This window comes from Pan troglodytes, chromosome 5, assembly GCF_028858775.2.
Source record: "Pan troglodytes isolate AG18354 chromosome 5, NHGRI_mPanTro3-v2.0_pri, whole genome shotgun sequence".
In the NCBI taxonomy this organism is placed as follows: Eukaryota; Metazoa; Chordata; class Mammalia; order Primates; family Hominidae; genus Pan; species Pan troglodytes.
The window spans coordinates 45,501,259-45,517,298 of NC_072403.2; the positions used below are offsets into that span (position 1 = coordinate 45,501,259).

A 16,040-nucleotide genomic window follows, 5' to 3' on the forward strand; every position below is an offset into this window, starting at 1 on the left:
AAATCTTATTATTTACAAGTATTGCCAAAGAGTATCTCAGGTATCTTCACTCGTTTAAAACATTTGGAATTGTTGACACTAAGTAAATGTTGGCATCACCCAGCACTACTTTTCCTTTAAAAGAAAAACTAGCAGATGGACATGTGTAATTTTCTTTTTTATAAAAACTTATTAAGAATATCTTAAAAATGAAGATTTTGCAAGTATCATAATTTTTTTCATCTTTCCCTTTTGTAAGAAAGTTATCTGGACTTTCATACGTAATTTGTGAGCACTTAAAATCCTAATGGCAGGAAGAAAATGTAGCTCTACCAGCACATCTGTGACCAATATGTCACTAATAATGTCCTCCTTTGCCAAGTTTTAGACTCTTTTTTGTTTCCTTCAACAATACCAGCAAAAATGGAAAAAGATCTTTTCTCTTAATGAAAACAAGTGTAATTTATTTATTTTTCAACAAGACTCTTAAGTGAGCTTATTAAAAATGCTTGGAAAAGAGAAAGGCATTTGAATTGAATTGAATTGAAATGGATGAGTTGTATTCTATTTTTAAAAACTCCCTTTATTCCTTAAACTTTATTTCCACCCTGATTTTTCTGAAGTGCTCAAGAAGGTTTGGCTAAATTAAATCCCTAGAGACACGGAAGTAATGATTCTTCCTAAACCAACAGATTCTGGGGCTTATAGGTGAGAGAAGTTAAGTAATATTGGAAGATAAAGTAACAAAATAAATAATGAGATGGTATATTAAAAGTGAGAAAAGGGCTAGGTGCAGTGGCTCAAGCTTGTAATCCCAGCACTTTGGACACTGAGGTGGGAGGATGGCTTGAGCCCAGGCATTCAAGGCTGCAGTGAGCTATGATTGTACCACTGTCCTCCAGTCTGGGAGACAGAGCGAGGCCTTTTCTAAAAAAAAAAAAATAAATACATAAAATAAAAAGAGAGAGAGAGAAAAGAAGAGAGTTCTGCCTTTGTCAGCATGAAGTCAAAAACGAATTATCTAACTCTAAGGCAAAGTCACCTATGATACACTTTGAAAGACCAAGACAGATACAATACTATTCTTGTGCAAGTTTGGAAAAGGGAGAGATGGGGTAGCAGCAAACAATTCAAAGGTGGTGCATACACTCATTGGGCACTAAATGTACGTCAGGCACTTGCCTTATTTCATTTAATCCAGGTGTTCCCAAAAGGAACTATCTGTGGATACACACACCCACCCCCACCCACCCCACTCTCCCCAGACCCCCATACACAGCACTGCTGCTTAGGTCCCATCCTAAGAGATTCTGATTTGATTGGTCCAGGGTATGGTCTGGGTATTAGAATTTGTAAAAGTCCCAGGTGATTCTAGTGTGCAGCCAAGGGTGAGAGCCACTGACTTCATTTTTAATATCCCTTCTAGTAGACACGTGGAGAGGAGGTTTCTGATTTTTTATCTTTACTTTCCATCCTGTTCCACTTCATGCCCAAAGGGTAAAATTACTAATTTTCTTGGTGTAAAACAACTGAAGACACTAATGAGTCATATCTACTAATAGGTAAGGTCACTGAAAATTTTAAAAAGAGTGTCTTTCCAGGGCAAGTTTCTTTTCTACCTTCCTGACCATGCAGTTGGTGGGTATACTAAGCCACACAACATTAACTACACAATAACGCTCAACTGGGGATTATGGGTCTCCCTAAACATCCATAGGGTTTATATCATTACTGAATCAAAAAATGTAAGTAATAGTAAGGACACCTAATACCTATATCTCTCACCATTACTTCACTGAAACAGGAAATGCAGAGAACAAGCAAGTATGGAATTCTAAGCATGCTCATTTATTAGATAACCTTATATGGGTCACTGATTTATGATTATATTTATATAGAATAATTACATGCAGAAGGTAAAAAGTGTTAAATGTCATCAGTGATATTTGGCTAAGCTACTTTTTTCTTCTAAATCACCCAGAGCCTTTGATCTCCAATGTAGCTACTTCAGAACTATTACACTTCTACATTTACTTCCAGGTGCTTGTCCAGCTTTGTCACAAAATACACTTTGTACATGCCCTTGGCGTTTCTTCATAGAACTCTCGGCTATCTTTTGTAACCCATCCCTATGCGTTAATATCATGTGTTCCTCACTTTTTTCTGATTTCTTGACCATGGAGGTTTTGAAAAGTAAATACAAAGGCAGGTTAGAGTTTTCTTTCATGGGCTTCCCCCTGCTTAGGGCTCATTTGTGGGCACGCTATAAAAGGGTCCACTTCTTGCATCCTTCTGGAATCTTTGAAACACAATCTTCCCTCACCAATCAGGGTCTCTTCTTGCCAGTTTTCAGATTCTTTTCTGATTTCTGCCCAATCCCTTGGGCATGATGCTTTGGACTTTCCCATATTGCCCTGCCTGCCCCCCAGTGAAAATCCTTTTTGCACCAAGTCTTGCAGCCAGTGCGTCAGCCCCACCTATGTTCATGCCTTTGCTCATAGAAGCCCAGCCTGAGCCATGCCCTGGGCACTACGTCTATTGCCTGGGAGAGGTAGTTGCAGAATGAGAGTGTTTTAAATTCTACTGCCAGTGAAATGGTTTTTCAAAGTTGAAGGAAATAAGGACCATTACAAAAAGTTTCTCATCAAGTTCCTTCCTTTCCTGGCCCTTTCTTTCCCTCTGTCCCTCACAAATCAATAGCTATTTCCTGAATCCTTAATCTACCACTTGGTTCTGACTGTAATTTTTATGGGCTTGAAAGAGGGCTTTATTAGAGTTTCTTAAATAAACATTCTAATTCCAAGATGGAAACCCCCAAACTATTTATTTGATTTTTTTTAACAGGCCTGTGAACAGCTTTCCCTACAAAATGTTTCTAAAATATTTAGATTTCAAGAAAAGTCACTGATAGCCTTAACTTGGATACCTAAGTGGAAAAGTTCTGCTAAGTGTACTCAGCCTGCTTAATGATGGGGAAGAAGCAAGCTTTGTGTTTTCTCTGTAAACAGAGAATCTTTTCCATTTGGCTAAGTAGTTGGAATTTGTAGGCTCTTTTTAACTGACTGAAACACATATAAAGAGCAATAGGCAGGCTCTTGTTCTCAATAATGGAAGCTATCAATGAAAGAATCCTCCCCACCCCACACCCTACCTCCACACATTTCAGTACCATCAACTTGCTGAAAAGGAACTTCCCAGGCATTACTGCAAGGAACATGGTTTCTAACGTTCATGTTATATATAAGTGTTGCCATGGTGATTTCTATTTTTTATCTATTTGCAAATATCCCTTATGATGGTATAGGTCATGCACTACACAATGGCGCCATGTCTGATGGGGTGCTATTCACATCATGGGTTTGTATAGTTATCATGACAAGTGTCTGTCATAAGGCAATGAAGAGCCTCCTAACAAAATCAGCATACTGCAACAATTTTCCAATAGATGGCAGGGGTGCCTTTTAATAAGTGACATAAAGGTGACTTGAGGTCATACAGACTAGAGGCCACTCCGTCTAGACACCCTGACCTAGAGCAATGTCAAGAGCAGGTGGGCCTCATGACAATGGGTGGGGGTGCACCAGGCTCTTCTAAATAACTAGATATGTTTCACATGTTGTAAACACAAGTCACTTAAATAAAGAGAATATTCACTTGTTTGTCAGTTCTCAATATCCTTTTTGTTTCTCCCCAACACATTTTCTCAGAAGCTCTTTATGGTGAAGGTTTAGGGAAAAGCAGAGATGTAAAGTTTTAGGAAAAGTATGTAAGGTGACCCCTCCTTTCTGCATTTAAACAATTTCAAAGGTAGATTTTCTTAGATTGATTACAACTTTCTAAAAGGTTTCTTTGGTTATAAAATATAAATACTTGAAATATGTTTCTTGGGAAAGTTTCATGAACCTGCAATACATTTTTGTGTTAGTGTTGACCTAGACAAAATGGGCTAAAAGCAATGGACGTTTTGTCCATTACTGAGATATTTCAAAAGCTCTTTCTAGTAGCTTGAAAACCGTATCTTTTCTTTGTAGTTTTATCTAACATCATATCTTTTCACTGACAATGAAGAATATAGCTGATCACATGACATTCGTAAACTAAAAATAAAATCCTAAGCCCCTCAACCAACTGAATGGACCCCCTCTTGGCCACGGGGACCCCAGAAAACCTGACAAGCTGAATTCCCAGCCATGATAGGAAAGAAGGTTGGACACGCTTCGTTATGTGCCCTCCCTTTTGGAGTTTCGGCACAACTGACTAGCATTAATGTTGAAACAGAGATCATAAGACTCACAGAACAAACTTTTTGTGGCAATAAGACACCAAATTATAAACAAGACCCAAGGCCATGCCAGACTAGTGTTAAGTCACACCCTACAAATCACAAAATCTAATTAAAGGTTTTAAAAAATTAATCCAATATAATGTGGCTTGTTTTCCAACCTGACTGTGATGTAGCATCACAGCACAGATAACAGACGTCCCCAGTCTCAACTTAAGCATTCCTTTGTACTGACTTCAAGTCATTAGACAAAGCTTAACTCTTTCAACCAATTGCCAACAAAAGAATCCCTAAAACCCAACTCTGAACTTCTAAGTCCCTCCTTTGAGACGGTCTACCTTTTCAAACTGAACCAATGTATGCCTTTCATGTGTTGATTTATGATTTTATAATTCCTGTCTTTCTGAAATGCACAAAACCAATCTGTAACCAGATTGCTCAAAATAAACCTCTTTTTATTTTATTCTTATTGGCTCAAAATAAATCTCTTTAAAATATTTTACAGAGTTTCCTTTTTCTGTTAACACGTTTTAGAAACTAAGTTAGTTAATATAATCTGCAACCTACAACACCAAGTTCTAACTTTTATGAAAGTGAAAACACTAACAAATAAAATACTTTATCAGAAGAAGTCCAAACTCAGCACTGCAAAATATTCTGAGTAATTCTTGTGATAAATTTTTCTTTTTCTATCCATATGAATTTCTTTTATTTCAAACTGGCAAATATCTCCTCTAAATATTATCATTTTTATTTCTAATTTACCTTTATTGCTAAATAATAATGTTAATAGACTTGGACTCTTGTAAGTCTGAATTCCCAAAGATCTTAACCAACCTCCTAAGGTTATCCTGCTAACATAAGCCTGCCATTTCAGAAGTGCTGGCAATCTGTATATGATTTATTCCCTGTCTGAAGAGGAACAGAATTGAAATAACCAAAGGATAAAGTCATTTAATGTAATGTAACCAACAGGGCTCAAGGATGCATAGCGACAATGAGGAACCAGCTGCACACTCTCCAGAAGTGTCTGCTGCTTACTGTGCTCGTATGCTTCAATATGCCATGAAAATGAACATCACCAAAGGGACTCAGGACATAACTGGAAGCTGCTGGCCACTGCTATGGACATGTGAAGCCCAAACAAGAATGATCTATGATCAGCAAAGATAGAACCATACTAGGTGCAATTAATGTGTAGGAGAACCAACGCTTTCTCAGGGGTGATTGCACTCATTTATTTATTAGTCACTATAATTTAATCATTTCACTAAGATTTAGCATAAATATGAAACATTATGTTATTTCCATTGTCTTTTTTCAAAATAATACCCAAATATAATAAAGTTTTAGATTGCTAATAACTTGATAAGAATATCTTTCTGTATTATGTTAATCTAACCAAACTATTCCATGCCCTAACAATATCACTTCACGACCACCAATGGCGCCCAAATCTAATGTATTGAAACATGGTTTATCATACACTTATCTATTGCCCGCCAGACATCATCATTTGCATGCTTTTCCAAAAGTGAATATTTTAGATAATCAAAAAACTGTGCTTGTTACACTAGTATTCCTTGCTAATTTCTAAAAACATTCAGCCATATCACATTCCTTCTGATGCTCCAGGCTTACAAATAACCCACCACTTAATGAAATGTCTTGTTTGGCCTAATTCCATATAGTAATTATACAGCCGTACACTAAAATTTGTTTTCTTTAGAGCTACCAACTTTTTTTCAAAGGAAATTTTCTCCCATTTTTACTAATACTTGCTTTCTTATTCAGATTTTATAGTGGTAGTACCACAAATTATGTACTCAAGTTTTCCACATTTGGGAAACCTATAAGAATAGATACATCTAGAGGCAATGGATTTGTAATTCTGGAAAACCATAGCATTTCCTCTGCCAGGTAAATAGCTTTATACACCTCTTAGTTTATGATATTACATTTTAAAAGTTCTGAATTTATTTACTTTTATTTTCATTTTAACATTCAGTTTATTATTTTTCCAACTATAAGCATAATACATGCTTCTTGTGAAAAAGTATGAAAGTAGAAAGAACCAAGAAAGCAGAGCCTCATTACAAGGACAATGTGGTATGTTAATATATTGCCTTAATTTTCTTACACACACTTTGCAGATTTGTCATAAAATTATAAATGTATGCCTGTTACTCTCTTTTGATCACCCCTTAACAACATTCTATTTATTTATTTATTTATTTTGAGGCAGAGTCTTCCACTGTTTCCCAGGCTGAAGTGCAGTGGCATGATCTTGGCTCACTGCAACCTCCACCTCCTGGGTTCAAGCGATTCTCCTGCCTCAGCCTCCCGAGTAGCTGAGATTACAGGTGCTCACCATTGCACCCAGCTAATTTTTATATTTTTAGTAGAGACAGGGTTTTGCCATGCTAGCCAGGCTGGTCTTGAACTCTTGACCTTAGGTGATTTGCCCAACCTGGCCGCCCAAAGTGCTGGGATTACAGGTGTGAGCCACCGCACCCAGCCTACAACATTTTTTTAATAGTTACACAATATTTTAGGGTTAGGATGTATTAATGAAATATTTTAACCATTCTTTTATGAGAATTTGTTGTTTCCAATTTAAAGCTGTTTTAAATAACACCGTAAGATAGAGATACACACACACACACACACACACATACACATATATCTTTAACTGTATCAATATATATCTGTTCCTGAAGCTTTTGAAATAATTCATATTTTCTCCTTAGGGATGATTTCTGGGGGTGACATTACAAGATCAAAAGTTATGAACAGCTTTAAGGCTCTCATCATACCTGGGAAGCCTATAGCAACCTCTGTGGAATGGACAAACCTGGGCTGAGATCCTGGCCTCCCGCCATGTGCTAGCGGTAAGTCTTTGGCATCTTAGGAACTCTCGTTGCATCTCTGTCTCCTCTATAAACTGAGGACAATATCACCTCTACAGTGGACTGTTGAGAAAAAAATCATGTATTTAAGTTCCTTGTTCATCGCTGTGCCCCAGGCCTAAAAGGACACCTGTTTATGTTTGATGCACAATAATACATTGGATGAATGAACAAATGTGCTTAGTAGTGTATGTTGCACATTAAAATCCAATAAATAGCATCTTCCTTGAAGGTAGGCAGTAAAATGCTTTCCAAAAATGTTATACTGATTTACATTCCTACTGTATGAGAGGGACTGTTTCACTATTATTTTAATAACACCGAACATTAGTTTTTAAATTTTTGCTAATATTTTAGGTTAAAATGTTCTGTTTAATTTACACTCTTTGAATGGTTAATGAAATTGAACCTATTTCGGCCAGGCGTGGTGGCTCATGCCTGTAATCCAAGCTCTTTGGGAGGCTGAGGTGAGTGGATCACCTGAGGTCAGGAGTTCAAGACCAGCCTGGCCAACATGGTGAAACCCCATCTCTATTAAAAATTCCAAAAATTAGACGGGTGGGGCGGCAGGCACCTGTAATCCCAGCTACTCAGGAGGCTGAGGCAGGAGAATGGCTTGAACCCAGGAGGCGGAGGTTGCAGTGAGCCAAGATCACACCACTGCACTCCAGCCTGGGCAATAAAAGCGAAAATCCAGCTCAAAAAAAAAAAAGAAACAAAGAAGTTGAACCTATTTCCAACTGTTTTTTAACCGTTATATTGTTTTGTCTTTTGTCTACTTATTTGGGGTACTTAAATGTATGAGCTCTTTATATATAAAATATTTTGTTTCTTATATTTATTAGGCAAATTTTATATGTGCTTGCTTTTTAACTTTGATGTATTAGAAATTTTGTTTGTTTTAACATATAAAAGTTTAAATTCTTATAATGTATCAATCTTTTCTTTTATTTCTGTAGTTTTTAAGCTTAAAGTCCTTCCAAATCAACAGAGTATATAAAAATTGACTTTTCTTGTACTCTTTTGGGATATGAGTGGATGGAATGAAATAAGGGCTCTAAATGGATTTTTCCTCTCCATCAATGATTGTGTGGCTCATGATGCAGTTTGCCTGTATGGGATCTGTCCTCCCCTTCTCCCTAACTATTAGGCTTTGATTTTGTTCAGGGAATTATTTAAAGACACTAGACTTTCCCAGACTCTCTTGCAACTAAGGCTGCCCATATCACAAAATTCTGGTCAGTGACAAATAAGTGAAAGTCATTGGATGGAGCTTCCTGGACATGAGCAGCCTCAGGCAGCAGGTGCCTGTTTCCTTCCAGAAATGTGCACGAGATGCTGGAGGTGAGGCAGCCATTTTGCATGATGACTAAAGCTGCCCACTAAGAATGGCTGTGCAGAATGATGGAAGGAAGCCCTGAAGGCATCCTGGAGCTTCCACAGCAGCCCTCCCTGCCTATTTTTAGAATCTTTAAGGTGCGGTGGTGTGGGAGAGGTGAGGCTTGGGGTGTGGCAAGGAACAGACTATTTGGTTAAGCCATTGTAAGTTAGGCTGCTATTACCTGCAGTTGTTAATTTACTAACACAAATGTCCAATACTGTTGACTGAAGAATTCTTCCCTCTACCTACATTAAATGATTACATTGTATAGAATATGATTCTGGTTTAATCTGTTTGCTTTTCTTCATCTGTTTAATTTAGAAGTAGTATAACATGATTTCATTATTAGAACTTTTACTTAATTTGAATAGATAGTGTCATTAATTTTCTCTCACTTCTCTACTTTTTGAAACTTTTGTTCTTCTTGGTTGTCTATCCTTTCAGATAAACTTTGGAATCATATATATGTGTTTTAAAGCCTCTGTGATTTTGTTTGGAATTTCATTGAACCTACTCATTAATATGAGAACACCCCTTTAAGGTATTCCTATTGCACACTCAGAAACAGATTAATAACTATCTATTTTCAAGTCTTCTTTTACTTTCACAGAAAAATGTACTATCTTGTTCACAAAGTTCTCGAACAGTTCCTGAGCATTTTACCTTCTTTTGCTATTGTAAAAGAGATCTATTTAGCCATTATTTTTCTAAATGGATTATTCCTAGGGCTTGCTTCTTAGATCGAGTTAGATAAATACTAATAGATAATAGCTGGCCAGTTGGTCTGAATACCATCAGTCTTATCTCTGTTTCATAATAACTAACTTTCATTTTGTAGAACATCTTCAACTACCTTAGAATTCAATGTAAAAACACAAAGCCAATTACAATTAACTGTGGAATCACACGTAGGCTAACTGCTATGGAAGTTCCAGAGCAGGGAGATTAATATACTGCTTGTGACCTTCATCACCTGGCCCAGATAACTCCTCCAGCCATCTGACATAATCTCTTCACTTCCCTCACCTAGACTTCATTCTAAAGGCTCTTCCCATGTGTCCCCTCTCTCAGGCCAGCTCAGCTCTGCTCCCACCTCAGCAGCACTGTCAGCTCTTGGCTCAGTCAGAACTTGCCATACGTCAGTAAAATTAGGAAACCATTGAGGGTTATGGGAGCAGAGACGGGGGTGTTAAAAGGGGCCTGAGTAGGTAGTGACAGGAAACAACTGGCTGAAGTGGGCTCCTTTTATGAGATGACTGCAGCTCTAAATCATGTGTATGCTCTTTTCACATGTACATACATTATTAGTGGGATAGTCGAGTGTGGTGCAGAAGCCTCTTCAGGTGTTTCATGTGTATACCCCATTTTCCAACTAAATGGTAAGTTAATTGAAGAGACGAATACAGATTAAATTCTTTATAATGCACTCAAAAGAGCTAATTGAGATTCTTGCAATATGGTAAATTGTTGGTATACATGGCATTAACACTCTCAAAAGGTTGTAATAATTTTTTTCTCTATCAGTTGAGCTATAATAGACATGTTTCTAAACCCTGTACATTTTTCTAAAGAACAGAATAAAGTGATCAAGCAAGCTTAGAATCATTCAAAGCTGTTTGAAATAATCCTAAGGTTTTGCTTCATATACTGAAAATTGAGAATAGATTCTGAAAATGATGTACTATCAGAATAAATCAATTCATAACGCAATCGTGGAGACTAACAGGACAATATGTCAAAGCAAGACAAATCCATACTAATACACAGTTTAGAATGTGTATTTCACCTCTTAATGGCTGAAGAAAGTGTATGCATTTGTTTATACACAAAGCACAAGGAAAATGGAATAGATTGAGGTGACAGTGTTTTTCCTGTCATTAATTCATGTCACTAAAAGCTCTAAATATCACAGATATATTTCTATATTCCAGATATACGAGTGAAAACACTGAAACTCTTTCTTCCCATCCTTCCACGCATCACTTATTAGGCAATGGTTGGTGAAAGCTAACATTTCTATTATATGGACTAAATGTTTGTGTCCCCTCCAAATTCATATGTTGAAGCCCTAACTTCCAATGTGATGATATTTAGAGATGGAGCTTTTGGGAGGTAATTCGGTTTAAATGGGGACATGAGGGTGGGGTCCCAATCCCATGATGGTATTAGTATCCTTATAACAAGAGCTCTCTCTCTCTTTCTCGCTCCACCAGGCAAGAAGGCAACAGTCTGCAAGCCAGGAAGAGAGCCCTCACCAGACACCAAATCTGCCAGTACCTTGATCTTGGACTTCCCAGCCTCCAGAACTGTGAGAAGTAAGTGTCTGTTGTTTAAGCTACCCATTCTATGGTATTTTGTTATGGCAACCCAAGCTGATTAAGACAACCTCCTAATTGTCTAAGACATTTCTGATACTGAGAACAATCTCCTTCAATTGGCTACTGAGAGTAGAGGAAGCCAGCTTTCTCCCTTGTTATTACTCTAGTAGGTTGGGCTAGGCTTCGTGTGGAATTATGTCATTTTCGGGCTATGGGGGCTTTCTATTCCTTCATCATGATTACTGACAGTGTTTCAGTTCTCAATGTACACAGTCCCTGGCCAAGACATAGAGTAGGACTTAACATCACTGGTCACTGGTTACTCATATCATCCTACAGGAAAGCACCCCCAACTCCTCAAGAGGCTGCCATTCCAGCTGTGTCAGTAATTAACTCAGTTTAAGAAAAGACTGGAGTTAGCTTTAACTTTGAGATCTATGCTTATAGGCCTAGGAGTCCCCTCAAATCCCCATAGGAGACAGAAAAAAATAACACAAATGAAACATGTAATGCAAAAGGTAGTAGTAAGGACTGAAGGATGCATGCCTCATCTAAAAGCACGAAGTAAAAAATTCTTAAACACAAAATGTGTAGGCCAAACAAAACAGGTTTAGGGCTGACACAAGGAGGGTCCAAAGTGTATGGGGGAGAACTGGCTTCCAAAAGGACAGAGTTCCTGAGACTAGAGGAAAGTAGGTAAGTGAGAAAAAGGGTGAGACGCAGGAAGCTGAGGAAATTCATGTTTGACAGTGTCCATATTCTTTCTGAGATAGGGATACAACTGGTTCCAAAGAGATTTAGGGCAGGGAGTAGTTTACCAAAGAGATGAACCTCTGGTATAATCATTGTGAGGATGGGAACAAAAAGCACTGGGAACATGAATGTGTTGCTTAGCAGGCTGAGGGCCCAGCTGAGGTTGGAGACCATAATGTGGTGGAGCCTACTCCAGTCTTCTCTGAATCCCCAGATTGAAATCAGTTTCCCCTCTTCTGCCCCCACAGAATCCAGGGCATCTTGTCACTTACTATGCACAACTGAAATGATCAGTTTATGAGTCTGTTCTATTAGAACCACAGCCCTTTGAGGCCAAGAACATTTACTTTCAGACCTTTGCAGAGAGTCTGACATGCACCAGATGGGGCTGAAATGGACAAGCTTTGGCTCACCCAGACTGACACAAGTGGCTCCAGAGGCCTAAAGAAACCTAGAAACCACAGTCTGCTTCAGGTGGAATACTGGGATATGACACAGATCTCTTAGGAAAGAACAGCAGCACCCCCAGCTCTGATGTTTAATGGAACAGGGTTAATACCTGGTTCTAGCTCTTAGCAGACATGAAATCCTGGGGAAACATCACACAATCTCTGTGAACCTCAGTTTTGTCAACCATAAAACATGGATTATAATACCTACTTCCTTAAATGAGATAATGTATGCACAGTCCTTAGCATAAAAACTGGCATAAAATAAGTGCTCAATAAATACTGGTTCACTATCTTCTTTGGAGAGATTTTCCTGGTATTTCAAAAAACAACCTTCCCTAGGTGGATGAAGGAAGGGATCAAGGCAAACCTCCGGCATTAGAATCACCTGGGATGTTTATTCAAACATATGTGAATTTTCTGGGGGTGGAAGCCAGGAATTAGCATTTTTAACAATCATCCCAGGTGATTCTTACACTTAGTTAAATTTCAAGCCACTGGATTATGATGCCTTCCAATTTTGTTCCTTTGTTTTTTACTCCCGCTGCCACCTAAGCAGTCCTAGTAACTTCCCACAATGCTCTGACTCTTGTCCACCTCATTCCAGTCCTACACACTACTAACTGATTTTTCTTCCTAAAAGGCAGTTCCAGTTATGCTATGTCCTGGAATCAAAATCTCCAAGGGCTACACCTTGCCTGCCAAATCCTCACATTTGTACCTTGCCAGTCTTAATGCTCCTGCCTACTCCCTTACTGGGTTCCAGTCAAACAGGTCTACTAACTGTCACAGAACAAGCCCTATGCTTCAACTTCTCTTTGTTTCCACACAAAAGCCACACTCCGCTGCCCCAAGTCCTACCCCTTCCCTCAAGGATGATTTCATCTGCCATCTTCCCTATGAATCTTTGCCTGATCTCTTGCATTGATGTGATTTCTTTCTCCTGTGAGCTCTTGTCATTTTTTTTGGCTCTCTTACAATGTTTTTCACATTCCACCTTATGTTATTTTATACTAGCTTTATCCTCTCTGCTACGAGTTCCAGGGAAACAGGGACTACGTTAGCAAACATGGTGCCTAGCACAATGGCTGGAACAAAGTTGGGTCTCAACAAATGTTTGCTGAGTATATGAATGAATTCACATGACTGGACTGTAAGTCATGAGAGCAGAGACTTAATTAATTTTTTTGTAACTCCTGCATCACTTAGCAGTGTTTTCTATCCAGTAGCTGTTAGAAATGTGGTGACTTAAACTTAACATTTGGTGACTTTTTCCCCTTTGATGACAAATTATTCAAAAAATACAACACAGCCAAGATTTCAATACTGAATGCTGGCGTTTACTGGTTCCTTTTTATAGTAATAACCATGACAATCGTTAGAATCTGAAATGGAATATGCTTCCCTATTTAGGAATACTAAAATTATACTAAAGTAAGGTGACTATTTTCTCTACAGCTGAGACCAACAGTTATCCTGTTTTACTTCATGAGACAAACTTAGATTCTAACTATAGTCCTTTTATAGCATGTGACATAAGAAGCTTTCAAAAATAGAATTTCTATTTTCATTTGAAATACTAAAAAATTTCTAAATACAGAATAGGTTTAATACACATATGTGTGTATATGCATATGTATGTCCATATACAAATATATAGCCAATTACTTTTTAAATTAAACCTTTTGAGATTATTGTAGATTCACATACAGCTATAAGAAATAATTCAGGGAAATCTCATATACCCATTGCCCAGTTTTTCCCAATTGTAACATCTTGCAAAACTATAGTATTAAAATATCACAACCAGGACATTGGCAATCCAATCCACCAATCTTATTCAGATTTTTCCAGTTTTGCTTGTACTCATTTACGTGTGTGTGTGTGTGTGTGTGTGTATACATTTTAGTTCTATGCAATTATCCCAGTTTTGCTTGTATTCACTTGCATGTGCTTGTGTGTACATTTAATATTTAATTATATGCAATTTCCCCAATTTTGCTTATGTTTCCTTGTGTGTGTCTGTGTGTGCATTTAGTTTTATGCAATTTTATCATATGGGTAGCTTTGTGTATCCAGAGCCACAGTGAAGACACAGAACACTGCATCATCACAAGGATCCTTTGTGTTGACCTCGTCCAACCATTCCCCTGCCCTCCCTAACTCTGTATCCACTAATCTGTTCACCAATTGGAATCATACAGCATGTAAACCTTTTGGGATTGGCTTTTTTTACTCAACATATTTCCCTGGAGATTCATCCAAGTTGTTAATTATCTCAATAGTTCATTACTTTTTGTTGTCACCTTATTAACTAAAGCCTATAGTTTACATCAGGGTTCATTCTTTGTATTGTAAATTCTGTGGGTTTTGACAAATGTATGATATCATGTGCCCACCATTACAGTACCATATAGAACAGTTTCACCACCCAGAAACCCCCTGTGCTTCACCTATTTATTCTTCTACTCCTCCCCCTCAACCTCTGACAATCACTGATCATTTCACTGTCTCTATAGTTTTGCCTTTTCCAGAATGCCATATAGTTTGAATCATACAGTATGTAGACTTTCATGCTAACTTTTGCACTTAGCAATATGCATTTACATTTTCTCCATGTCTTTTTGTGGCTTAATAGCTAATTTTTTTCATTGCCAAATAATATTCCCTTGTATGGATGTACTACAGTTTATCTGTTAACCTATTGATGAACATCTTGGTTCCTACCAATTTTTAGCAATTATGAATAAGGCTGCTATATGTATTTGTGGGAAGGTTTTTGTGTAGACATAAGTTTTCAACTCATTTTGGTAAAAACCTAGGAGCGCAGTTGCTGGATCGTATGGTAAAAGTATGTTTAATTTTCTAAGAAACTGCCAATTTGTCTTCCAAAGTGGTGGGATCATTCTGCATTCCCATCAGCAATGAATAAGAGTTCCTGTTGCTCCACATCCTTGCCAGCATTTGGTGTTAGTATTTTAGATTTTAGCCAGCCTAATTTGTATGTAGTGGTATATCACTGTTTTAATTTGCAATTCCCTAATGACAGGTGATGTTGAGATTCTTTTCATACGCTATTTGCCATATGTGTATCTTCTTCAGCGAAGTGGCTATTCAGATCTTTTGCCCATTTTAAAAATTTGGGCATTTATTTTCTTATTGTTGAGTTTTTAAAATTCTTTGCATATTTCAGATATAAAAGTCTTTGTATATTTGTATCTTTATCAGATATGTATTTGATAATTAATTTCTTCCAGCCTGTGACTTGCCTTTTCATTTTCTTAACAGTGTGTTTCACAGAACAGAAGTTTTAATTTTAATAAAGTTCAACTTATAAATTTTTATTTCACTGGCCATGCTTTTGGTGTTGCATCTAAAAACTCATTGGCAAACCCAAGGCCATCTGGATTTTCTCCTGTGTTTTCTTCTAGAAGACTTATAGTTTTGCATGGTACATTCTGGTCTATTGACTCATTTCAAGTTGATTTTGTGAAAGGTGTAAGGTCCATGTCCAGATTGACTTTTTTCACGTGTGCATATCCAGTTGCTCCAGTACTATTTATAAAAAAGACTACCCCCCTTCCACTGAATTGCCTTCGCTTCTTTGTCAAAAATCAGTTGACTATATTTTTAAGGGTCTATTTCTGGGCTCTCTATTCTGTTCCATTGATATGTTTGTCAGTTCTCTTGCCATTACCATACTGCCTTAATTACCATCTTTATAGTATGTCTTGAAGTTGGGTGATGTCAGTCTTTTGACTTTGTTCTTCTTCTGTATTGTGTTGGCTATTATGGCTATTTTGCCTTTCCTGTAAAATTTATAGTCATTTTATTGATATCTACAAAATAATTTACTAGGAATTTGCTTTAGATTAAATTGATATATACTTTATCTACAAATCAAGTGAGAAAGAACTGACATCTTAACAATATTGAGTCTTCTTATCCATGAACATGGAGTATCTTTTT

General features: G+C 37.5%; 1 protein-coding gene across 8 annotated transcripts in view; it reads right to left on the bottom strand.

Annotated features, from left to right (window-relative positions):
- Positions 1 to 16,040, bottom strand: part of KIF6 (kinesin family member 6) — a 382,518-nt gene that overhangs the window by 272,049 nt on the left and 94,429 nt on the right. The window lies entirely within an intron of this gene.